Source organism: Chiloscyllium punctatum, chromosome 36 (genome assembly GCF_047496795.1).
Source record: "Chiloscyllium punctatum isolate Juve2018m chromosome 36, sChiPun1.3, whole genome shotgun sequence".
In the NCBI taxonomy this organism is placed as follows: Eukaryota; Metazoa; Chordata; class Chondrichthyes; order Orectolobiformes; family Hemiscylliidae; genus Chiloscyllium; species Chiloscyllium punctatum.
The window spans coordinates 49,203,158-49,229,631 of record NC_092774.1 but is presented as its reverse complement, the minus strand read 5'-3'; the positions used below and the strand labels follow the sequence as shown (position 1 = coordinate 49,229,631).

The 26,474-nt window shown below is 61.8% G+C and overlaps 1 long non-coding RNA gene across 1 annotated transcript; it reads right to left on the bottom strand.

Annotated features, from left to right (window-relative positions):
- Window positions 1–1,726: 1,726 nt before the first annotated feature.
- LOC140460489 (uncharacterized) lies at window positions 1,727–26,474 on the bottom strand. Its single transcript, XR_011954116.1, has 3 exons — window positions 26,325–26,474; window positions 24,398–24,593; window positions 1,727–1,892 (listed from the first exon to the last, which is right to left on the bottom strand). It is a non-coding gene; the product is annotated as an uncharacterized lncRNA (long non-coding RNA).

Sequence of the window (26,474 nt, the reverse complement as noted above, 5' to 3'; positions counted from 1 at the left end):
GGTGGGGTGGGGGAGTGGGTGGGGTGGGGGAGTGGGTGGGGTGGGGGTGGGGGTGGGGTGGGGATGGGGATGGGGGTGGGGGAGTGTGTGGTGTGGGGGTGGGGGTGGGGGTGGGGATGGGGGAGTGGGTGGGGTGGGGGTGGGGGTGGGGATGGGGGTGGGGGAGGGGGTGGGGTGGGGGTGGGGGTGGGGATGGGGGAGTGTGTGGTGTGGGGGTGGGGGTGGGGGTGGGGGTGGGGGGAGTGGGTGGGGATGGGGGTGGGGGAGTGGATGGGGTGGGGGTGGGGGTGGGGATGGGGGAGTGGGTGGGGTGGGGGTGGGGGAGTGGGTGGGGTGGGGGTGGGGGAGTGGGTGGGGGTGGGGGTGGGGGAGTGGGTGGGGGTGGGGGTCGGATGGGGTGGGGGTGGGGGTGGGGATGGGGGAGTGGGTGGGGTGGGGGTGGGGGAGTGGGGTGGGGTGGGGGTGGGGGAGTGGATGGGGTGGGGGTGGGGGTGGGGATGGGGGAGTGGGTGGGGTGGGGGTGGGGGAGTGGGTGGGGTGGGGGTGGGGGAGTGGGTGGGGTGGGGGTGGGGGAGTGGGTGGGGGTGGGGGTCGGATGGGGTGGGGGTGGGGGTGGGGATGGGGGAGTGGGTGGGGTGGGGGTGGGGGTGGGGGTGGGGTGGGGGTGGGGGAGTGGGTGGGGGGTGGGGGTGGGGGGTGGGTGGGGGTGGGGGTGGGGGAGTGGGTGGGGGGGGGGTGTGGATGGGGTGGGGGTGGTGGTGGGGGTGGGGGGTGGGGGAGTGGATGGGGTGGGGGTGGGGGTGGGGATGGGGGAGTGGATGGGGTGGGGGTGGGGGTGGGGATGGGGGAGTGTGTGGGTGCGGGAGTGGATGGGGTGGGGGTGGGGATGGGGGAGTGGGTGGGGGTGGGGGTGGGGGAGTGGGTGGGGTGGGGGTGGGGGAGTGGGTGGGGGTGGGGGTGGGGATGGGGGAGGTGGGTGGGGTGGGGGTGGGGGTGGGGGAGTGGGTGGGGTGGGGGTGGGGGAGTGGGTGGGGTGGGGGTGGGGGAGTGGGTGGGGGTGGGGGTGTGGATGGGGTGGGGGTGGTGGTGGGGATGGGGGAGTGGGTGGGGTGGGGGTGGGGGTGGGGGTGGGGGTGGGGGTGGGGGAGTGGGTGGGGATGGGGGTGGGGATGGGGGTGGGGGAGTGGGTGGGGGTGGGGGTGGGGGAGTGGGGGGGGGTGGGGGTGGGGGAGTGGGTGGGGTGGGGGTGGGGGTGGGGATGGGGGAGTGGGTGGTGGATGGGATGGGGTGGGGGTGGGGGTGGGGGAGTGGGTGGTGGATGGGGTGGGGGTGGAGGTGGGGATGGGGGAGTGGGTGGGGTGGGGGTGGGGGTGGGGATGGGGGAGTGGGGTGGGGTGGGGGTGGGGGTGGGGATGGGGGAGTGGGTGGTGGATGGGGTGGGGGTGGGGGTGGGGATGGGGGAGTGGGTGGGGTGGAGGTGGGGGTGGGGGTGTGGATGTGGGTGGGGGTGGGGGAGACGACGGGGACGGGGGGTGGTTGCGGCTGGGGGAGATGATGGGGACGGGGGAGATGATGGGGACGGGGGAGATGATGGGGACGGGGGAGATGATGGGGACGGGGGAGATGATGGGGACGGGGAGATGATGGGGACGGGGGAGATTTTGGGGACGGGGGAGAGGTTGCGGCTGGTGGGGGGGGGGGGGGGGTGCTCATTGCCAGTACCTTGTGCTGTCGGAGGAGGAATGGCAGTAACATCAACATGCCTCCATCATGGACTATCCACCAGACATCGACGGTGCCCTCAGAGAAAGGCTCACTGTTCCCCGGGAAGAAGGTGATGTTCTTCGGTACCAGGAGGGCAAGGTGGGCAGCGGTGGTGACCCGCACTGTCCCTGATTGGAGCAGGCCACAGGGTCATCATCAAAACACAGGCACACGGGCACGCACACAGGGTCATCATCATCAAAACACGGGCACACACACACAGGGTCATCATCAAAACACGGGCACACACACAGGGTCATCATCATCAAAACACGGGCACACACACAGGGTCATCATCAAAACACGGGCACACACACAGGGTCATCATCATCAAAACACGGGCACACACACACACAGGGTCATCATCATCAAAACACGGGCACGCACACAGGGTCATCATCAAAACACGGGCACACGGGCACGCACACAGGGTCATCATCATCAAAACACGGGCACGCACACAGGGTCATCATAAAAACACGGGCACACGGGCACGCACACAGGGTCATCATCATCAAAACACGGGCACGCACACAGGGTCATCATCAAAACACGGGCACACACACACACAGGGTCATCATCATCAAAACACGGGCACACGGGCACGCACACAGGGTCATCATCATCAAAACACGAGCACGCACACAGGGTCATCATAAAAACACGGGCACACGGGCACGCACACAGGGTCATCATCATCAAAACACGGGCACACACACAGGGTCATCATCATCAAAACACGGGCACACACACACACAGGGTCATCATCATCAAAACACGGGCACGCACACAGGGTCATCATCAAAACACGGGCACACGGGCACGCACACAGGGTCATCATCATCAAAACACGGGCACGCACACAGGGTCATCATAAAAACACGGGCACACGGGCACGCACACAGGGTCATCATCATCAAAACACGGGCACGCACACAGGGTCATCATCAAAACACGGGCACACACACACACAGGGTCATCATCATCAAAACACGGGCACACGGGCACGCACACAGGGTCATCATCATCAAAACACGAGCACGCACACAGGGTCATCATCAACACGGGCACACACACAGGGTCATCATCAAAACACGGGCACACGGGCACACACACACAGGGTCATCATCATCAAAACACGGGCACACGGGCACGCACACAGGGTCATCATCATCAAAACACGGGCACACACACAGGGTCATCATCATCAAAACACGGGCACACACACAAGGTCATCATCAAAACACGGGCACACACACACAGGGTCATCATCAAAACACGGGCACGCACACAGGGTCATCATCAAAACACGGGCACACACACAGGGTCATCATCAAAACACGGGCACGCACACAGGGTCATCATCAAAACACGGGCACACGGGCACGCACACAGGGTCATCATCAAAACACGGGCACACGGGCACTCACACAGGGTCATCATCATCAAAACACGGGCACACACACACAGGGTCATCATCAAAACACGGGCACACACACAGGGTCATCATCATCAAAACACGGGCACGCACACAGGGTCATCATCAAAACACGGGCACACACACAGGGTCATCATCAAAACACGGGCACACACGCACACAGGGTCATCATCATCAAAACACGGGCACGCACACAGGGTCATCATCAAAACACGGGCACACACACAGGGTCATCATTAAAACACGGGCACACACACAGGGTCATCATCAAAACACGGGCACGCACACAGGGTCATCATCAAAACACGGGCACACGGGCACGCACACAGGGTCATCATCAAAACACGGGCACACGGGCACTCACACAGGGTCATCATCATCAAAACACGGGCACACACACACAGGGTCATCATCAAAACACGGGCACACACACAGGGTCATCATCAAAACACGGGCACACGGGCACACACACAGGGTCATCATCAAAACACCGGCACACGGGCACGCACACAGGGTCATCATCATCAAAACACGGGCACACGGGCACACACACAGGGTCATCATCAAAACACGGGCACACACACAGGGTCATCATCATCAAAACACGGGCACACGGGCACACACACAGGGTCATCATCAAAACACGGGCACACACACAGGGTCATCATCATCAAAACACGGGCACACGGGCACGCACACAGGGTCATCATCATCAAAACACGGGCACACACACACAGGGTCATCATCAAAACACGGGCACACACACAGGGTCATCATTAAAACACGGGCACACGGGCACGCACACAGGGTCATCATCATCAAAACACGGGCACACACACACACAGGGTCATCATCATCAAAACACGGGCACACACACACACAGGGTCATCATCAAAACACGGGCACACACACACACACACAGGGTCATCGTCATCAAAACACGGGCGCACACACACACACACAGGGTCATCATCATCAAAACACGGGCACACACACAGGGTCATCATCATCAAAACACGGGCACACACACAAGGTCATCATCAAAACACGGGCACACACACACAGGGTCATCATCAAAACACGGGCACGCACACAGGGTCATCATCAAAACATGGGCACACACACAGGGTCATCATTAAAACACGGGCACACGGGCACGCACACAGGGTCATCATCATCAAAACACGGGCACACACACACAGGGTCATCATCAAAACACGGGCACGCACACAGGGTCATCATCAAAACACGGGCACACACACAGGGTCATCATCAAAACACGGGCACACGGGCACACACACACAGGGTCATCATCATCAAAACACGGGCACACGGGCACGCACACAGGGTCATCATCATCAAAACACGGGCACACACACAGGGTCATCATCATCAAAACACGGGCACACACACAAGGTCATCATCAAAACACGGGCACACACACACAGGGTCATCATCAAAACACGGGCACGCACACAGGGTCATCATCAAAACACGGGCACACACACACAGGGTCATCATCAAAACACGGGCACGCACACAGGGTCATCATCAAAACACGGGCACACGGGCACGCACACAGGGTCATCATCAAAACACGGGCACACGGGCACTCACACAGGGTCATCATCATCAAAACACGGGCACACACACACAGGGTCATCATCAAAACACGGGCACACACACAGGGTCATCATCAAAACACGGGCACACACACAGGGTCATCATCAAAACACCGGCACACGGGCACGCACACAGGGTCATCATCAAAACACGGGCACACACACAGGGTCATCATCATCAAAACACGGGCACACGGGCACACACACAGGGTCATCATCAAAACACGGGCACACACACAGGGTCATCATCATCAAAACACGGGCACACGGGCACGCACACAGGGTCATCATCATCAAAACACGGGCACACACACACAGGGTCATCATCAAAACACGGGCACACACACAGGGTCATCATTAAAACACGGGCACACGGGCACGCACACAGGGTCATCATCATCAAAACACGGGCACACACACACACAGGGTCATCATCATCAAAACACGGGCACACACACACACAGGGTCATCATCAAAACACGGGCACACACACACACAGGGTCATCATCATCAAAACACGGGCACACACACACACAGGGTCATCATCAAAACACGGGCACACACACACACACAGGGTCATCATCATCAAAACACGGGCGCACACACACACACACAGGGTCATCATCATCAAAACACGGGCACACACACATACACACAGGGTCATCATCAAAACACGGGCACACACACATACACAGGGTCATCATCATCAAAACACGGGCACACACACAGGGTCATCATCATCAAAACACGGGCACACGGGCACGCACACAGGGTCATCATCATCAAAACACGGGCACACACACACAGGGTCATCATCAAAACACGGGCACGCACACAGGGTCATCATCAAAACATGGGCACACACACAGGGTCATCATTAAAACACGGGCACACGGGCACGCACACAGGGTCATCATCATCAAAACACGGGCACACACACACACAGGGTCATCATCATCAAAACACGGGCACACACACACACAGGATCATCATCATCAAAACACGGGCACACACACACACAGGGTCATCATCATCAAAACACGGGCACACACACACACACAGGATCATCATCAAAACACGGGCACACACACACACAGGGTCATCATCATCAAAACACGGGCGCACACACACACACACAGGGTCATCATCATCAAAACACGGGCACACACACACAGGGTCATCATCAAAACACGGGCGCACACACACACACACAGGGTTATCATCATCAAAACACAGGCACACACACACACACAGGGTCATCATCAAAACACGGGCACACACACACACAGGGTCATCATCATCAAAACACGGGCACACACACAGGGTCATCATCATCAAAACACGGGCACACACACACAGGGTCATCATCAAAACACGGGCACACACACAGGGTCATCATCAAAACACCGGCACACGGGCACGCACACAGGGTCATCATCAAAACACGGGCACACACACAGGGTCATCATCATCAAAACACGGGCACACGGGCACGCACACAGGGTCATCATCATCAAAACACGGGCACACACACAGGGTCATCATCAAAACACGGGCACACACACAGGGTCATCATCATCAAAACACGGGCACACGGGCACGCACACAGGGTCATCATCATCAAAACACGGGCACACACACACAGGGTCATCATCAAAACACGGGCACGCACACAGGGTCATCATCAAAACACGGGCACACACACAGGGTCATCATTAAAACACGGGCACACGGGCACGCACACAGGGTCATCATCATCAAAACACGGGCACACACACACACAGGGTCATCATCATCAAAACACGGGCACACACACACACAGGGTCATCATCAAAACACGGGCACACACACACACAGGGTCATCATCATCAAAACACGGGCGCACACACACACACACAGGGTCATCATCATCAAAACACGGGCACACACACATACACACAGGGTCATCATCAAAACACGGGCACACACACATACACAGGGTCATCATCATCAAAACACGCGCACACACACAGGGTCATCATCAAAACACGGGCACACACACAGGGTCATCATCATCAAAACACGGGCACACGGGCACGCACACAGGGTCATCATCATCAAAACACGGGCACACACACACAGGGTCATCATCAAAACACGGGCACGCACACAGGGTCATCATCAAAACATGGGCACACACACAGGGTCATCATTAAAACACGGGCACACGGGCACGCACACAGGGTCATCATCATCAAAACACGGGCACACACACACACAGGGTCATCATCATCAAAACACGGGCACACACACACACAGGGTCATCATCAAAACACGGGCACACACACACACAGGGTCATCATCATCAAAACACGGGCACACACACACACAGGGTCATCATCAAAACACGGGCACACACACAGGGTCATCATCATCAAAACACGGGCACACACACACACACAGGGTCATCATCATCAAAACACGGGCGCACACACACACACACAGGGTCATCATCATCAAAACACGGGCACACACACACACACACAGGGTCATCATCATCAAAACACGGGCACACACACACACAGGGTCATCATCAAAACACGGGCACACACACATACACAGGGTCATCATCATCAAAACACGGGCACACACACAGGGTCATCATCATCAAAACACGGGCACACACACACACAGGGTCATCATCATCAAAACACGGGCACACACACACAGGGTCATCATCAAAACACGGGCACACACACAGGGTCATCATCAAAACACGGGCACACACACAGGGTCATCATCAAAACACCGGCACACGGGCACGCACACAGGGTCATCATCAAAACACGGGCACACACACAGGGTCATCATCATCAAAACACGGGCACACGGGCACGCACACAGGGTCATCATCATCAAAACACGGGCACACACACAGGGTCATCATCAAAACACGGGCACACACACAGGGTCATCATCATCAAAACACGGGCACGCACACAGGGTCATCATCATCAAAACACGGGCACACACACACAGGGTCATCATCAAAACACGGGCACGCACACAGGGTCATCATCAAAACACGGGCACACACACAGGGTCATCATTAAAACACGGGCACACGGGCACGCACACAGGGTCATCATCATCAAAACACGGGCACACACACACAGGGTCATCATCATCAAAACACGGGCACACACACATACACACAGGGTCATCATGAAAACACGGGCACACACACATACACAGGGTCATCATCATCAAAACACGGGCACACACACAGGGTCATCATCATCAAAACACGGGCACACGGGCGGGCACACAGGGTCATCATCAAAACACGGGCACACACACACAGGGTCATCATCAAAACACGGGCACGCACACAGGGTCATCATCAAAACATGGGCACACACACAGGGTCATCATTAAAACACGGGCACACGGGCACGCACACAGGGTCATCATCATCAAAACACGGGCACACACACAGGGTCATCATCATCAAAACACGGGCACACGGGCACGCACACAGGGTCATCATCATCAAAACACGGGCACACACACAGGGTCATCATCAAAACACAGGCACACACACACACACACAGGGTCATCATCAAAACACGGGCACACACACACACACAGGGTCATCATCAAAACACAGGCACACACACACACAGGGTCATCATCAAAACACAGGCACACACAGGGTCATCATCATCAAAACACAGGCAGACACACACACACAGGGTCATCATCAAAACACAGGCAGACACACACACACGGTCATCATCAAAACACGGGCACACACACACACACACACAGGGTCATCATCAAAACACGGGCACACACACACACACAGGGTCATCATCAAAACACAGGCACACACAGGGTCATCATCATCAAAACACAGGCAGACACACACACACAGGGTCATCATCAAAACACGGGCACACACACACACACACACACAGGGTCATCATCAAAACACAGGCACACACACACACACACAGGGTCATCATCAAAACACGGGCACACACACACACACAGGGTCATCATCAAAACACAGGCACACACACACACAGGGTCATCATCAAAACACAGGCACACACAGGGTCATCATCATCAAAACACAGGCAGACACACACACACAGGGTCATCATCAAAACACAGGCAGACACACACACACGGTCATCATCAAAACACGGGCACACACACACACAGGGTCATCATCAAAACACGGGCACACACACACACACAGGGTCATCATCAAAACACAGGCACACACAGGGTCATCATCATCAAAACACAGGCAGACACACACACACAGGGTCATCATCAAAACACGGGCACACACACACACACAGGGTCATCATCAAAACACAGGCACACACAGGGTCATCATCATCAAAACACAGGCAGACACACACACACAGGGTCATCATCAAAACACAGGCAGACACACACACACGGTCATCATCAAAACACGGGCACACACACACACACAGGGTCATCATCATCAAAACACAGGCACACACACACACACAGGGTCATCATCAAAACACGGGCACGCACACACACACACACACAGGGTCATCATCAAAACACGGGCACACACACACACACACACACAGGGTCATCATCAAAACACGGGCACACACACAGGGTCATCATCAAAACACGGGCACACACACACACACACACACACACAGGGTCATCATCAAAACACGGGCACACACACACACAGGGTCATCATCAAAACACGGGCACACACACACACACACAGGGTCATCATCATCAAAACACAGGCAGACACACACACACACAGGGTCATCATCAAAACACAGGCACACACACACACACGGTCATCATCAAAACACGGGCACACACACTCACACAGGGTCATCATCATCAAAACACAGGCAGACACACACACACACAGGGTCATCATCAAAACACGGGCACACACACACACAGGGTCATCATCAAAACACGGGCACACACACACACAGGGTCATCATCAAAACACAGGCGCACACACACACAGGGCCATCACCATCAAAACACAGGCAGACATACAGACAAACACACAGGGGCATCATCAAAACACAGGTAGACACACAGACAAACTCTCAGGGTCATCATCATCAAAACACAGGCGCACACGCACACACACACACGGTCATCATCATCAAAACACACACACACACAGGGTCATCATCAAAACACAGGCGCACACGCACACACACAGGGTCATCATCATCAAAACACAGGCGCACACGCACACACACACACAGGGTCATCATCACCAAAACACAGGCACGCGCGCACACAGGATCATCATCATCAAAACACGGGCACACACACACACAGGATCATCATCAAAACACGGGCACGCACACACGGTCATCATCAAAACACGGGCACACACACACACACAGGGTCATCATCATCAAAACACGGGCACACACACATACACACAGGGTCATCATCAAAACACGGGCACACACACACACAGGGTCATAATCATCAAAACACGGGCCCACACACACACACAGGGTCATCATCAAAACACGGGCACACACACACACAGGGACATCATCAAAACACGGGCACACACACACACACAGGGTCATCATCAAAACACGGGCACACACACAGGGTCAACATCAAGTACTGAGGGAGTGGGCACTGTCAGAGGGTCAGTGCTGAGGAAGCGCCGCCCTGTCGGAGGGTCAGTGCTGAGGGAGAGCGGCACTGTCGGAGGGTCAGTGCTGAGGGAGTGGGCCCTGTCGGAGGGTCAGTGCTGAGGGAGTGGGCCCTGTCGGAGGGTCAGTGCTGAGGGAGTGGGCCCTGTCGGAGGGTCAGTGCTGAGGGAGTGGGCACTGTCGGAGGGTCAGTGCTGAGGGAGTGGGCCCTGTCGGGGGGTCAGTGCTGAGGGAGTGGGCACTGTCGGAGGGTCAGTGCTGAGGGAGTGGGCACTGTCGGAGGGTCAGTGCTGAGGGAGTGGGCACTGTCGGAGGGTCAGTGCTGAGGGAGGACAGCACTGTCGGAGGGTCAGTGCTGAGGGAGTGGGCACTGTCGGGGGGTCAGTGCTGAGGGAGTGGGCACTGTCGGGGGGTCAGTGCTGAGGGAGTGGGCACTGTTGGAGGGTCAGTGCTGAGGGAGTGGGCCCTGTCGGGGGGTCAGTGCTGAAGGAGTGGGCACTGTCGGGGGGTCAGTGCTGAGGGAGCGCCGCCCTGTCGGAGGGTCAGTGCTGAGGGAGCGCCGCCCTGTCGGAGGGTCAGTGCTGAGGGAGGACCGCCCTGTCGGAGGGTCAGTGCTGAGGGAGCGCCGCACTGTCGGAGGGTCAGTGCTGAGGGAGTGGGCACTGTCGGAGGGTCAGTGCTGAGGGAGGGCCGCCCTGTCGGAGGGTCAGTGCTGAGGGAGCGCCGCACTGTCGGAGGGTCAGTGCTGAGGGAGTGGGCACTGTCGGAGGGTCAGTGCTGAAGGAGTGGGCACTGTCGGGGGGTCAGTGCTGAGGGAGCGCCGCCCTGTCGGAGGGTCAGTGCTGAGGGAGGGCCGCACTGTCGGAGGGTCAGTGCTGAGGGAGGGCCGCACTGTCGGAGGGTCAGTGCTGAGGGAGTGGGCACTATCGGAGGGTCAGTGCTGAGGGAGTGGGCACTGTCGGGGGGTCAGTGCTGAGGGAGTGGGCACTGTCGGAGGGTCAGTGCTGAGGGAGGGCCGCACTGTCGGGGGGTCGGTGCTGAGGGAGTGGGCCCTGTCGGAGGTTCAGTGCTGAGGGAGTGGGCACTGTCGGAGGGTCGGTGCTGAGGGAGCGCCGCACTGTCGGAGGGTCAGTGCTGAGGGAATGGGCCCTGTCGGAGGGTCAGTGCTGAGGGAATGGGCCCTGTCGGAGGGTCAGTGCTGAGGGAGTGGGCACTGTCGGAGGGTCAGTGCTGAGGGAGGGCCGCACTGTCGGAGGGTCAGTGCTGAGGGAGTGGGCACTGTCGGAGGGTCAGTGCTGAGGGAGTGGGCCCTGTCGGGGGGTCAGTGCTGAGGGAGTGGGCCCTGTCGGAGGGTCAGTGCTGAGGGAGTGGGCCCTGTCGGGGGGTCGGTGCTGAGGGAGTGGGCCCTGTCGGGGGGTCGGTGCTGAGGGAGTGGGCCCTGTCGGGGGGTCAGTGCTGAGGGAGTGGGCCCTGTCGGAGGGTCAGTGCTGAGGGAGGGCCGCACTGTCGGAGGGTCAGTGCTGAGGGAGTGGGCCCTGTCGGAGGGTCGGTGCTGAGGGAGCGCCGCACTGTCGGAGGGTCGGTGCTGAGGGAGTGGGCCCTGTCGGGGGGTCAGTGCTGAGGGAGTGGGCCCTGTCGGAGGGTCAGTGCTGAGGGAGTGGGCCCTGTCGGAGGGTCAGTGCTGAGGGAGTGGGCCCTGTCGGAGGGTCAGTGCTGAGGGAGTGGGCACTGTCGGAGGGTCAGTGCTGAGGGAGTGGGCCCTGTCGGGGGGTCAGTGCTGAGGGAGTGGGCCCTGTCGGAGGGTCAGTGCTGAGGGAGCGCCGCCCTGTCGGAGGGTCAGTGCTGAGGGAGTGGGCCCTGTCGGAGGGTCAGTGCTGAGGGAGCGCCGCACTGTCGGAGGGTCAGTGCTGAGGGAGCGCCGCACTGTCGGAGGGTCAGTGCTGAGGGAGTGGGCCCTGTCGGAGGGTCAGTGCTGAGGGAGTGGGCCCTGTCGGAGGGTCAGTGCTGAGGGAGTGGGCACTGTCGGAGGGTCAGTGCTGAGGGAGGGCCGCACTGTCGGAGGGTCAGTGCTGAGGGAGTGGGCCCTGTCGGAGGGTCAGTGCTGAGGGAGTGGGCCCTGTCGGAGGGTCAGTGCTGAGGGAGTGAGCCCTGTCGGAGGGTCAGTGCTGAGGGAGGGCCGCACTGTCGGAGGGTCAGTGCTGAGGGAGTGGGCCCTGTCGGAGGGTCAGTGCTGAGGGAGGACAGCACTGTCGGAGGGTCAGTGCTGAGGGAGTGGGCACTGTCGGAGGGTCAGTGCTGAGGGAGTGGGCACTGTCGGAAGGTCAGTGCTGAGGGAGGACAGCACTGTCGGAGGGTCAGTGCTGAGGGAGTGGGCACTGTCGGAGGGTCAGTGCTGAGGGAGTGGGCACTGTCGGAAGGTCAGTGCTGAGGGAGGACAGCACTGTCGGAGGGTCGGTGCTGAGGGAGTGGGCACTGTCGGAGGGTCGGTGCTGAGGGAGTGGGCCCTGTCGGGGGGTCGGTGCTGAGGGAGTGGGCACTGTCGGGGGGTCGGTGCTGAGGGAGTGGGCCCTGTCGGAGGGTCGGTGCTGAGGGAGTGGGCACCGTCGGAGGGTCGGTGCTGAGGGAGCGCCGCACTGTCGGAGGGTCAGTGCTGAGGGAGCGCCGCCCTGTCGGAGGGTCAGTGCTGAGGGAGCGCCGCCCTGTCGGAGGGTCAGTGCTGAGGGAGGGCCGCACTGTCGGAGGGTCAGTGCTGAGGGAGTGGGCACTGTCGGAGGGTCAGTGCTGAGGGAGCGCCGCCCTGTCGGAGGGTCAGTGCTGAGGGAGCGCCGCACTGTCGGAGGGTCAGTGCTGAGGGAGTGGGCACTGTCGGAGGGTCAGTGCTGAGGGAGGGCCGCACTGTCGGAGGGTCAGTGCTGAGGGAGGGCCGCACTGTCGGAGGGTCAGTGCTGAGGGAGTGGGCACTATCGGAGGGTCAGTGCTGAGGGAGTGGGCACTGTCGGGGGGTCAGTGCTGAGGGAGTGGGCACTGTCGGAGGGTCAGTGCTGAGGGAGGGCCGCACTGTCGGGGGGTCGGTGCTGAGGGAGTGGGCACTGTCGGGGGGTCGGTGCTGAGGGAGTGGGCCCTGTCGGAGGGTCGGTGCTGAGGGAGTGGGCACTGTCGGAGGGTCGGTGCTGAGGGAGCGCCGCACTGTCGGAGGGTCAGTGCTGAGGGAATGGGCCCTGTCGGAGGGTCAGTGCTGAGGGAGTGGGCACTGTCGGAGGGTCAGTGCTGAGGGAGGGCCGCACTGTCGGAGGGTCAGTGCTGAGGGAGTGGGCACTGTCGGAGGGTCAGTGCTGAGGGAGTGGGCCCTGTCGGGGGGTCAGTGCTGAGGGAGTGGGCCCTGTCGGTGGGTCAGTGCTGAGGGAGTGGGCCCTGTCGGGGGGTCGGTGCTGAGGGAGTGGGCCCTGTCGGGGGGTCGGTGCTGAGGGAGTGGGCCCTGTCGGGGGGTCGGTGCTGAGGGAGTGGGCCCTGTCGGGGGGTCGGTGCTGAGGGAGTGGGCCCTGTCGGAGGGTCGGTGCTGAGGGAGTGGGCACTGTCGGAGGGTCGGTGCTGAGGGAGCGCCGCACTGTCGGAGGGTCGGTGCTGAGGGAGTGGGCCCTGTCGGGGGGTCAGTGCTGAGGGAGTGGGCCCTGTCGGGGGGTCAGTGCTGAGGGAGTGGGCCCTGTCGGAGGGTCAGTGCTGAGGGAGTGGGCCCTGTCGGGGGGTCAGTGCTGAGGGAGTGGGCCCTGTCGGAGGGTCAGTGCTGAGGGAGTGGGCCCTGTCGGGGGGTCAGTGCTGAGGGAGTGGGCCCTGTCGGAGGGTCAGTGCTGAGGGAGTGGGCCCTGTCGGAGGGTCAGTGCTGAGGGAGTGGGCCCTGTCGGAGGGTCAGTGCTGAGGGAGTGGGCACTGTCGGAGGGTCAGTGCTGAGGGAGTGGGCCCTGTCGGGGGGTCAGTGCTGAGGGAGTGGGCCCTGTCGGAGGGTCAGTGCTGAGGGAGCGCCGCCCTGTCGGAGGGTCAGTGCTGAGGGAGTGGGCCCTGTCGGAGGGTCAGTGCTGAGGGAGCGCCGCACTGTCGGAGGGTCAGTGCTGAGGGAGCGCCGCACTGTCGGAGGGTCAGTGCTGAGGGAGTGGGCCCTGTCGGAGGGTCAGTGCTGAGGGAGTGGGCCCTGTCGGAGGGTCAGTGCTGAGGGAGTGGGCACTGTCGGAGGGTCAGTGCTGAGGGAGGGCCGCACTGTCGGAGGGTCAGTGCTGAGGGAGTGGGCCCTGTCGGAGGGTCAGTGCTGAGGGAGTGGGCCCTGTCGGAGGGTCAGTGCTGAGGGAGTGAGCCCTGTCGGAGGGTCAGTGCTGAGGGAGGGCCGCACTGTCGGAGGGTCAGTGCTGAGGGAGTGGGCCCTGTCGGAGGGTCAGTGCTGAGGGAGGACAGCACTGTCGGAGGGTCAGTGCTGAGGGAGTGGGCACTGTCGGAGGGTCAGTGCTGAGGGAGTGGGCACTGTCGGAAGGTCAGTGCTGAGGGAGGGCCGCACTGTCGGGGGGTCAGTGCTGAGGGAGTGGGCCCTGTCGGGGGGTCGGTGCTGAGGGAGTGGGCACTGTCGGGGGGTCGGTGCTGAGGGAGTGGGCCCTGTCGGAGGGTCGGTGCTGAGGGAGTGGGCACCGTCGGAGGGTCGGTGCTGAGGGAGCGCCGCACTGTCGGAGGGTCAGTGCTGAGGGAGTGGGCCCTGTCGGGGGGTCAGTGCTGAGGGAGTGGGCCCTGTCGGGGGGTCAGTGCTGAGGGAGTGGGCCCTGTCGGGGGGTCAGTGCTGAGGGAGTGGGCACTGTCGGAGGGTCAGTGCTGAGGGAGTGGGCCCTGTCGGGGGGTCAGTGCTGAGGGAGTGGGCCCTGTCGGAGGGTCAGTGCTGAGGGAGTGCCGCACTGTCGGAGGGTCAGTGCTGAGGGAGTGGTCCCTGTCGGAGGGTCAGTGCTGAGGGAGTGGGCCCTGTCGGAGGGTCAGTGTTGAGGGAGTGGGCCCTGTCGGAGGGTCAGTGCTGAGGGAGTGGGCCCTGTCGGAGGGTCAGTGCTGAGGGAGTGGGCACTGTCGGAGGGTCAGTGCTGAGGGAGTGGGCCCTGTCGGAGGGTCAGTGCTGAGGGAGGGCCGCACTGTCGGAGGGTCAGTGCTGAGGGAGTGGGCACTGTCGGAGGGTCAGTGCTGAGGGAGTGGGCACTGTCGGAGGGTCAGTGCTGAGGGAGTGGGCACTGTCGGAGGGTCACTGCTGAGGGAGTGGGCACTGTCGGAGGGTCAGTGCTGAGGGCGGACAGCACTGTCGGAGGGTCAGTGCTGAGGGAGTGGGCACTGTCGGAGGGTCAGTGCTGAGGGAGGGCCGCAATGTCGGGGGGTCAGTGCTGAGGGAGTGGGCCCTGTCGGAGGGTCAGTGCTGAGGGAGTGGGCACTGTCGGAGGGTCAGTGCTGAGGGAGTGGGCCCTGTCGGAGGGTCAGTGCTGAGGGAGGGCCGCACTGTCGGGGGGTCAGTGCTGAGGGAGTGGGCCCTGTCGGGGTGTCGGTGCTGAGGGAGTGGGCCCTGTCGGAGGGTCGGTGCTGAGGGAGTGGGCACTGTCGGAGGGTCGGTGCTGAGGGAGCGCCGCACTGTCGGAGGGTCAGTGCTGAGGGAGTGGGCCCTGTCGGGGGGTCAGTGCTGAGGGAGTGGGCCCTGTCGGTGGGTCAGTGCTGAGGGAGTGGGCCCTGTCGGTGGGTCAGTGCTGAGGGAGTGGGCCCTGTCGGGGGGTCGGTGCTGAGGGAGTGGGCCCTGTCGGGGGGTCGGTGCTGAGGGAGTGGGCCCTGTCGGGGGGTCAGTGCTGAGGGAGTGGGCCCTGTCGGGGGGTCGGTGCTGAGGGAGTGGGCCCTGTCGGGGGGTCGGTGCTGAGGGAGTGGGCCCTGTCGGAGGGTCAGTGCTGAGGGAGTGGGCCCTGTCGGGGGGTCGGTGCTGAGGGAGTGGGCCCTGTCGGAGGGTCGGTGCTGAGGGAGTGGGCACTGTCGGAGGGTCGGTGCTGAGGGAGTGCCGCCCTGTCGGAGGGTCAGTGCTGAGGGAGCGCCGCACTGTCGGAGGGTCAGTGCTGAGGGAGTGGGCCCTGTCGGAGGGTCAGTGTTGAGGGAGTGGGCCCTGTCGGGGGGTCAGTGCTGAGGGAGTGGGCCCTGTCGGGGGGTCGGTGCTGAGGGAGTGGGCCCTGTCGGAGGGTCAGTGCTGAGGGAGTGGGCCCTGTCGGAGGGTCAGTGCTGCGGGAGTGGGCCCTGTCGGGGGGTCGGTGCTGAGGGAGTGGGCCCTGTCGGGGGGTCGGTGCTGAGGGAGTGGGCCCTGTCGGGGGGTCGGTGCTGAGGGAGTGGGCCCTGTCGGGGGGTCGGTGCTGAGGGAGTGGGCACTGTCGGAGGGTCGGTGCTGAGGGAGTGCCGCCCTGTCGGAGGGTCAGTGTTGAGGGAGTGGGCCCTGTCGGAGGGTCAGTGTTGAGGGAGTGGGCCCTGTCGGAGGGTCAGTGTTGAGGGAGTGGGCCCTGTCGGAGGGTCAGTGTTGAGGGAGTGGGCCCTGTCGGAGGGTCAGTGTTGAGGGAGTGGGCCCTGTCGGAGGGTCAGTGCTGAGGGAGTGGGCCCTGTCGGAGGGTCAGTGCTGAGGGAGGACAGCACTGTCGGAGGGTCAGTGCTGAGGGAGGACAGCACTGTCGGAGGGTCAGTGCTGAGGGAGTGGGCACTGTCGGAGGGTCAGTGCTGAGGGAGTGGGCCCTGTCGGAGGGTCAGTGCTGAGGGAGTGGGCCCTGTCGGAGGGTCAGTGCTGAGGGAGTGGGCCCTGTCGGAGGGTCAGTGCTGAGGGAGTGGGCACTGTCAGAGGGTCAGTGCTGAGGGAGGGCCGCACTGTCGGGGGGTCAGTGCTGAGGGAGTGGTCACTGTCGGAGGGTCAGTGCTGAGGGAGTGCCGCACTGTCGGAGGGTCAGTGCTGAGGGAGGGCCGCACTGTCGGAGGGTCAGTGCTGAGGGAGTGGGCCCTGTCGGAGGGTCAGTGTTGAGGGAGTGTCGCACTGTCGGAGGGTCAGTGCTGAGGGAGTGGGCACTGTCGGAGGGTCAGTGCTGAGGGAGTGGGCCCTGTCGGAGGGTCAGTGCTGAGGGAGGGCCGCACTGTCGGAGGGTCAGTGCTGAGGGAGGGCCGCACTGTCGGAGGTTCAGTGCTGAGGGAGTGGGCCCTGTCGGAGGGTCAGTGCTGAGGGAGTGTCGCACTGTCGGAGGGTCAGTGCTGAGGGAGTGGGCCCTGTCGGAGGGTCAGTGCTGAGGGAGTGGGCCCTGTCGGAGGTTCAGTGCTGAGGGAGTGGGCACTGTCGGAGGGTCAGTGCTGAGGGAGTGGGCACTGTCGGAGGGTCAGTGCTGAGGGAGTGGGCCCTGTCGGAGGGTCAGTGCTGAGGGAGTGGGCCCTGTCGGAGGGTCAGTGCTGAGGGAGTGGGCCCTGTCGGAGGGTCAGTGCTGAGGGAGGGCCGCACTGTCGGGGGGTCAGTGCTGAGGGAGTGGTCACTGTCGGAGGGTCAGTGCTGAGGGAGTGCCGCACTGTCGGAGGGTCAGTGCTGAGGGAGGGCCGCACTGTCGGAGGTTCAGTGCTGAGGGAGTGGGCCCTGTCGGAGGGTCAGTGCTGAGGGAGTGTCGCACTGTCGGAGGGTCAGTGCTGAGGGAGTGGGCACTGTCGGAGGGTCAATGCTGAGGGAGTGCCGCACTGTCGGAGGGTCAGTGCTGAGGGAGGGCCGCACTGTCGGAGGTTCAGTGCTGAGGGAGTGGGCCCTGTCGGGGGGTCAGTGCTGAGGGAGTGGGCACTGTCGGAGGGTCAGTGCTGAGGGAGTGGGCCCTGTCGGGGGGTCAGTGCTGAGGGAGTGGGCCCTGTCGGAGGGTCAGTGCTGAGGGAGTGCCGCACTGTCGGAGGGTCAGTGCTGAGGGAGTGGTCCCTGTCGGAGGGTCAGTGCTGAGGGAGTGGGCCCTGTCGGAGGGTCAGTGTTGAGGGAGTGGGCCCTGTCGGAGGGTCAGTGCTGAGGGAGTGGGCCCTGTCGGAGGGTCAGTGCTGAGGGAGTGGGCCCTGTCGGGGGGTCAGTGCTGAGGGAGTGGGCACTGTCGGAGGGTCAGTGCTGAGGGAGTGGGCCCTGTCGGGGGGTCAGTGCTGAGGGAGTGGGCCCTGTCGGAGGGTCAGTGCTGAGGGAGTGCCGCACTGTCGGAGGGTCAGTGCTGAGGGAGTGGTCCCTGTCGGAGGGTCAGTGCTGAGGGAGTGGGCCCTGTCGGAGGGTCAGTGTTGAGGGAGTGGGCCCTGTCGGAGGGTCAGTGCTGAGGGAGTGGGCCCTGTCGGAGGGTCAGTGCTGAGGGAGTGGGCACTGTCGGAGGGTCAGTGCTGAGGGAGTGGGCCCTGTCGGAGGGTCAGTGCTGAGGGAGGGCCGCACTGTCGGAGGGTCAGTGCTGAGGGAGTGGGCACTGTCGGAGGGTCAGTGCTGAGGGAGTGGGCACTGTCGGAGGGTCAGTGCTGAGGGAGTGGGCACTGTCGGAGGGTCACTGCTGAGGGAGTGGGCACTGTCGGAGGGTCAGTGCTGAGGGCGGACAGCACTGTCGGAGGGTCAGTGCTGAGGGAGTGGGCCCTGTCGGAGGGTCAGTGCTGAGGGAGGGCCGCAATGTCGGGGGGTCAGTGCTGAGGGAGTGGGCCCTGTCGGAGGGTCAGTGCTGAGGGAGTGGGCACTGTCGGAGGGTCAGTGCTGAGGGAGTGGGCCCTGTCGGAGGGGCAGTGCTGAGGGAGGGCCGCACTGTCGGGGGGTCAGTGCTGAGGGAGTGGGCCCTGTCGGGGTGTCGGTGCTGAGGGAGTGGGCCCTGTCGGAGGGTCGGTGCTGAGGGAGTGGGCACTGTCGGAGGGTCGGTGCTGAGGGAGCGCCGCACTGTCGGAGGGTCAGTGCTGAGGGAGTGGGCCCTGTCGGGGGGTCAGTGCTGAGGGAGTGGGCCCTGTCGGTGGGTCGGTGCTGAGGGAGTGGGCCCTGTCGGTGGGTCAGTGCTGAGGGAGTGGGCCCTGTCGGGGGGTCGGTGCTGAGGGAGTGGGCCCTGTCGGGGGGTCGGTGCTGAGGGAGTGGGCCCTGTCGGAGGGTCAGTGCTGAGGGAGTGGGCCCTGTCGGGGGGTCGGTGCTGAGGGAGTGGGCCCTGTCGGGGGGTCGGTGCTGAGGGAGTGGGCCCTGTCGGAGGGTCAGTGCTGAGGGAGTGGGCCCTGTCGGGGGGTCGGTGCTGAGGGAGTGGGCCCTGTCGGAGGGTCGGTGCTGAGGGAGTGGGCACTGTCGGAGGGTCGGTGCTGAGGGAGTGCCGCCCTGTCGGAGGGTCAGTGCTGAGGGAGCGCCGCACTGTCGGAGGGTCAGTGCTGAGGGAGTGGGCCCTGTCGGAGGGTCAGTGTTGAGGGAGTGGGCCCTGTCGGGGGGTCAGTGCTGAGGGAGTGGGCCCTGTCGGGGGGTCGGTGCTGAGGGAGTGGGCCCTGTCGGAGGGTCAGTGCTGAGGGAGTGGGCCCTGTCGGAGGGTCAGTGCTGAGGGAGTGGGCCCTGTCGGAGGGTCAGTGCTGCGGGAGTGGGCCCTGTCGGGGGGTCGGTGCTGAGGGAGTGGGCCCTGTCGGGGGGTCGGTGCTGAGGGAGTGGGCCCTGTCGGGGGGTCGGTGCTGAGGGAGTGGGCCCTGTCGGGGGGTCGGTGCTGAGGGAGTGGGCACTGTCGGAGGGTCGGTGCTGAGGGAGTGCCGCCCTGTCGGAGGGTCAGTGTTGAGGGAGTGGGCCCTGTCGGAGGGTCAGTGTTGAGGGAGTGGGCCCTGTCGGAGGGTCAGTGTTGAGGGAGTGGGCCCTGTCGGAGGGTCAGTGTTGAGGGAGTGGGCCCTGTCGGAGGGTCAGTGTTGAGGGAGTGGGCCCTGTCGGAGGGTCAGTGCTGAGGGAGTGGGCCCTGTCGGAGGGTCAGTGCTGAGGGAGGGCCGCACTGTCGGAGGGTCAGTGCTGAGGGAGTGGGCCCTGTCGGAGGGTCAGTGCTGAGGGAGTGGGCCCTGTCGGAGGGTCAGTGCTGAGGGAGTGGGCACTGTCAGAGGGTCAGTGCTGAGGGAGGGCCGCACTGTCGGGGGGTCAGTGCTGAGGGAGTGGTCACTGTCGGAGGGTCAGTGCTGAGGGAGTGCCGCACTGTCGGAGGGTCAGTGCTGAGGGAGGGCCGCACTGTCGGAGGGTCAGTGCTGAGGGAGTGGGCCCTGTCGGAGTGTCAGTGTTGAGGGAGTGTCGCACTGTCGGAGGGTCAGTGCTGAGGGAGTGGGCACTGTCGGAGGGTCAGTGCTGAGGGAGTGGGCCCTGTCGGAGGGTCAGTGCTGAGGGAGGGCCGCACTGTCGGAGGGTCAGTGCTGAGGGAGGGCCGCACTGTCGGAGGTTCAGTGCTGAGGGAGTGGGCCCTGTCGGAGGGTCAGTGCTGAGGGAGTGTCGCACTGTCGGAGGGTCAGTGCTGAGGGAGTGGGCCCTGTCGGAGGGTCAGTGCTGAGGGAGTGGGCCCTGTCGGAGGTTCAGTGCTGAGGGAGTGGGCACTGTCGGAGGGTCAGTGCTGAGGGAGTGGGCACTGTCGGAGGGTCAGTGCTGAGGGAGTGGGCCCTGTCGGAGGGTCAGTGCTGAGGGAGTGGGCCCTGTCGGAGGGTCAGTGCTGAGGGAGGGCCGCACTGTCGGGGGGTCAGTGCTGAGGGAGTGGTCACTGTCGGAGGGTCAGTGCTGAGGGAGTGCCGCACTGTCGGAGGGTCAGTGCTGAGGGAGGGCCGCACTGTCGGAGGTTCAGTGCTGAGGGAGTGGGCCCTGTCGGAGGGTCAGTGCTGAGGGAGTGTCGCACTGTCGGAGGGTCAGTGCTGAGGGAGTGGGCACTGTCGGAGGGTCAGTGCTGAGGGAGTGCCGCACTGTCGGAGGGTCAGTGCTGAGGGAGGGCCGCACTGTCGGAGGTTCAGTGCTGAGGGAGTGGGCCCTGTCGGAGGGTCAGTGCTGAGGGAGTGGGCACTGTCGGAGGGTCAGTGCTGAGGGAGGGCCGCACTGTCGGAGGGTCAGTGCTGAGGGAGTGGGCCCTGTCGGAGGTTCAGTGCTGAGGGAGTGGGCCCTGTCGGAGGGTCAGTGCTGAGGGAGTGTCGCACTGTCGGAGGGTCAGTGCTGAGGGAGTGGGCCCTGTCGGAGGGTCAGTGCTGAGGGAGTGGGCCCTGTCGGAGGTTCAGTGCTGAGGGAGTGGGCACTGTCGGAGGGTCAGTGCTGAGGGAGTGGGCACTGTCGGATGGTCAGTGCTGCCCCATTAGGTGATGGTGGTGATGATGATGGTGGTGATGATGGTGGTGATGATGATGGTGGTGATGATGGTGGTGATGATGGTGGTGATGATGGTGGTGATGATGGTGGTGATGATGGTGGTGATGATGATGGTGGTGATGATGGTGGTGATGATGATGATGGTGGTGATGGTGGTGATGGTGGTGATGATGATGGTGGTGATGATGGTGGTGATGATGGTGGTGATGGTGGTGATGATGATGGTGGTGATGGTGGTGATGGTGGTGATGGTGGTGATGATGATGGTGGTGATGGTGGTGATGATGGTGATGATGATGGTGGTGATGATGGTGGTGATGAGGATGATGGTGGTGATGGTGGTGATGGTGATGGTGGTGATGGTGGTGATGGTGGTGATGGTGGTGATGGTGGTGGTGATGGTGGTGGTGATGGTGGTGGTGATGGTGGTGGTGGTGATGGTGGTGATGGTGGTGGTGATGGTGGTGGTGGTGATGATGGTGGTGATGATGGTGGTGATGATGGTGGTGATGGTGGTGATGGTGGTGATGGTGATGGTGGTGATGGTGGTGATGGTGGTGATGGTGGTGATGGTGGTGGTGGTGGTGATGGTGGTGATGGTGGTGATGGTGGTGGTGGTGATGATGGTGGTGATGATGGTGATGGTGGTGATGGTGATGATGGTGATGGTGGTGATGATGATGGTGGTGATGATGATGGTGGTGGTGATGGTGGTGGTGGTGATGGTGGTGGTGGTGATGGTGGTGGTGATGATGGTGATGATGGTGATGATGGTGATGATGGTGATGATGGTGGTGATGATGGTGGTGGTGATGGTGGTGGTGATGGTGGTGATGGTGGTGGTGATGATGGTGGTGATGATGCTGGTGATGATGATGGTGGTGATGATGATGGTGGTGATGATGGTGGTGATGATGGTGGTGATGATGGTGGTGATGGTGGTGATGATGGTGATGATGGTGGTGATGATGATGATGGTGATGATGGTGGTGATGATGGTGGTGATGATGGTGGTGATGATGGTGGTGATGATGATGGTGGTGATGATGGTGGTGATGATGATGGTGGTGATGATGATGGTGGTGATGATGGTGGTGATGGTGGTGATGATGGTGATGATGGTGGTGATGATGATGGTGATGATGATGGTGATGATGATGGTGGTGATGATGGTGGTGATGATGGTGGTGATGATGGTGGTGATGATGGTGGTGATGGTGGTGGTGATGATGATGGTGATGATGATGGTGATGATGATGGTGATGATGATGGTGGTGATGATGGTGGTGATGATGGTGGTGATGATGGTGGTGATGATGGTGGTGATGATGGTGGTGATGATGGTGGTGGTGGTGATGATGATGGTGGTGATGATGATGGTGGTGATGATGGTGGTGATGATGATGGTGGTGATGATGATGGTGGTGATGATGATGGTGGTGATGATGGTGGTGATGATGATGGTGGTGATGATGATGGTGGTGATGATGATGGTGGTGATGATGGTGATGATGGTGGTGATGATGGTGGTGGTGATGATGATGGTGGTGATGGTGGTGATGGTGATGATGATGGTGGTGATGATGGTGATGATGATGATGGTGGTGATGATGGTGGTGATGATGGTGGTGGTGATGATGGTGGTGGTGATGGTGGTGGTGATGGTGGTGGTGATGGTGGTGATGGTGGTGATGGTGGTGATGGTGGTGATGGTGGTGATGGTGGTGATGATGGTGGTGATGATGGTGGTGATGATGGTGGTGATGAGGATGATGGTGGTGATGGTGGTGATGGTGATGGTGGTGATGGTGGTGATGGTGGTGATGGTGTGGTGATGGTGGTGATGATGGTGGTGATGGTGGTGATGGTGGTGATGGTGGTGGTGATGGTGGTGATGATGGTGGTGATGGTGATGGTGATGGTGGTGATGATGATGATGGTGGTGATGATGATGGTGGTGATGATGATGGTGGTGATGATGATGGTGGTGATGATGATGGTGGTGGTGATGATGGTGGTGGTGATGATGGTGGTGGTGATGATGGTGGTGGTGATGATGGTGGTGGTGATGATGGTGGTGATGATGATGGTGGTGATGATGATGGTGGTGATGATGATGGTGGTGATGATGATGGTGGTGATGGTGGTGGTGATGGTGGTGGTGATGGTGGTGGTGATGGTGGTGGTGGTGGTGGTGATGGTGGTGATGATGGTGGTGATGATGGTGGTGATGATGGTGGTGATGGTGGTGGTGATGATGGTGATGGTGGTGATGGTGGTGATGGTGGTGGTGATGGTGGTGATGATGGTGGTGATGATGGTGGTGATGATGGTGGTGATGATGGTGATGGTGGTGATGATGATGGTGGTGATGATGATGGTGGTGATGATGATGGTGGTGATGATGATGGTGGTGGTGGTGATGGTGGTGGTGGTGATGATGGTGATGATGGTGGTGATGATGATGGTGGTGATGGTGGTGGTGATGGTGGTGGTGGTGGTGAGGGTGGTGGTGAGGGTGGTGATGGTGGTGGTGATGGTCGAGTGAACTGTGTGCCCTCACCGATGAAGGTTTTCCAGGCCCGTGGATCCTCACTCTGCCTCCAGCCATTGGGCCAGCCCATCACCACCGTGTTGTGCTTCATCCCCCCAAGGCCACATGACTGGATGAGGTGGGAGACTCCCTCCCGCACCTTTGCAGCAACTACCACCTGACAGAAACCTTTCACTCGCTCCTTCTCCATCAGGGCTTTAATGGTCTGAGGGAACAGAGAACGTCAGAACTGCTCCGGATCGCCCGCACCCCCTCCCTCGGGGATCCCCCGCACACCGCACCCCCTCCCTCGGGGATCCCCCCCCCCTGCACACGCACCCCCTCCCTCGGGGATCCCCCCCGCGCACACGCACCCCCTCCCTCGGGGATCCCCCCCCCCCGCGCACACGCACCCCCTCCCTCGGGGATCCCCCCCCCGCGCACACGCACCCCTTCCCTCGGGGATCCCCCCCCCCGCGCACACGCACCCCCCTCCCTCGGGGATCCCCCCCGCGCGCACACACCGCCTCCCTCGGGGATCCCCCCACACACACACACACACGTACCCCCTCCCTCGGGGATCCCCCGCACACACAGACCCTCCCTCGGGGATCTCCCGCACACGCAGCCCCTCCCTCGGGGATCCCCCGCACACGCAGCCCCTCCCTCAGGCATCCCGCACACGCACACACACCCCCTCCCACAGCCATCCCGGCCATCCCATCCCACCCAGGCCCCTCCACCCCCTCCCTGTCTCTGTAACCCCCCCCCACCCCCTCCCTGTCTCTGTAACCCCCTCCACCCCCTCCCCGTCTCTGTAACCCCCCTCCACCCCCTCCCCGTCTCTGTAACCCCCTCCACCCCCTCCCTGTCTCTGTAACCCCCCTCCACCCCCTCCCTGTCTCTGTAACCCCCCTCCACCCCCTCCCTGTCTCTGTAACCCCCTCCACCCCCTCCCTGTCTCTGTAACCCCCTCCCTGTCTCTGTAACCCCCCTCCACCCCCTCCCTGTCTCTGTAACCCCCCTCCACCCCCTCCCTGTCTCTGTAACCCCCCCTCCACCCCCTCCCTGTCTCTGTAACCCCCCTCCACCCCCTCCCTGTCTCTGTAACCCCCCTCCACCCCCTCCCTGTCTCTGTAACCCCCCTCCACCCCCTCCCTGTCTCTGTAACCCCCCTCCACCCCCTCCCTGTCTCTGTAACCCCCCTCCACCCCCTCCCTGTCTCTGTAACCCCCTCCACCCCCTCCCTGTCTCTGTAACCCCCTACACCCCCTCCCTGTCTCTGTAACCCCCTCCACCCCCTCCCTGTCTCTGTAACCCCCCTCCAGCCCCTCCCTGTCTCTGTAACCCCCCCTCCACCCCCTCCCTGTCTCTGTAACCCCCCTCCCTGTCTCTGTAACCCCCTCCACCCCCTCCCTGTCTCTGTAACCCCCTCCAGCCCCTCCCTGTCTCTGTAACCCCCCCTCCACCCCCTCCCTGTCTCTGTAACCCCCTCCCTGTCTCTGTAACCCCCCTCCACCCCCTCCCTGTCTCTGTAACCCCCCTCCACCCCCTCCCTGTCTCTGTAACCCCCTCCACCCCCTCCCTGTCTCTGTAACCCCCTCCACCCCCTCCCTGTCTCTGTAACCCCCCTCCACCCCCTCCCTGTCTCTGTAACTCCTTCCACCTGCTTCCAGCCCCTCCCTATCGCTGTCACCGGTGACGTTGGGAATCAGTGCGGACAGGGCTGAGGGGATCCCGGTGACGTTGGGAATCAGTGCGGACTGGGCTATGGGGATCCCGGTGACGTTGGGAATCAGTGCGGACTGGGCTGAGGGGATCCCGGTGACGTTGGGAATCAGTGCGGACAGGGCTGAGGGGATCCCGGTGACGTTGGGAATCAGTGCGGACAGGGCTATGGGGATCCCGGTGGGAGGGGGAGGGTTTGGCTCTGGGTGGTGGTGGGGGGGGGGGGTACCTGCTCAGCCGCCAACGCCTCGCCGTAATTCTCCAGGAAATTCCCAGCCAGGACCGATCCCACGATGGTCAGGCCCTTACCCGCCTTTAACTGGGAGGCAAAGGTCAGCAGGTGGGGATACTTGACATGGAGGTCTTCATCCAACTTCAT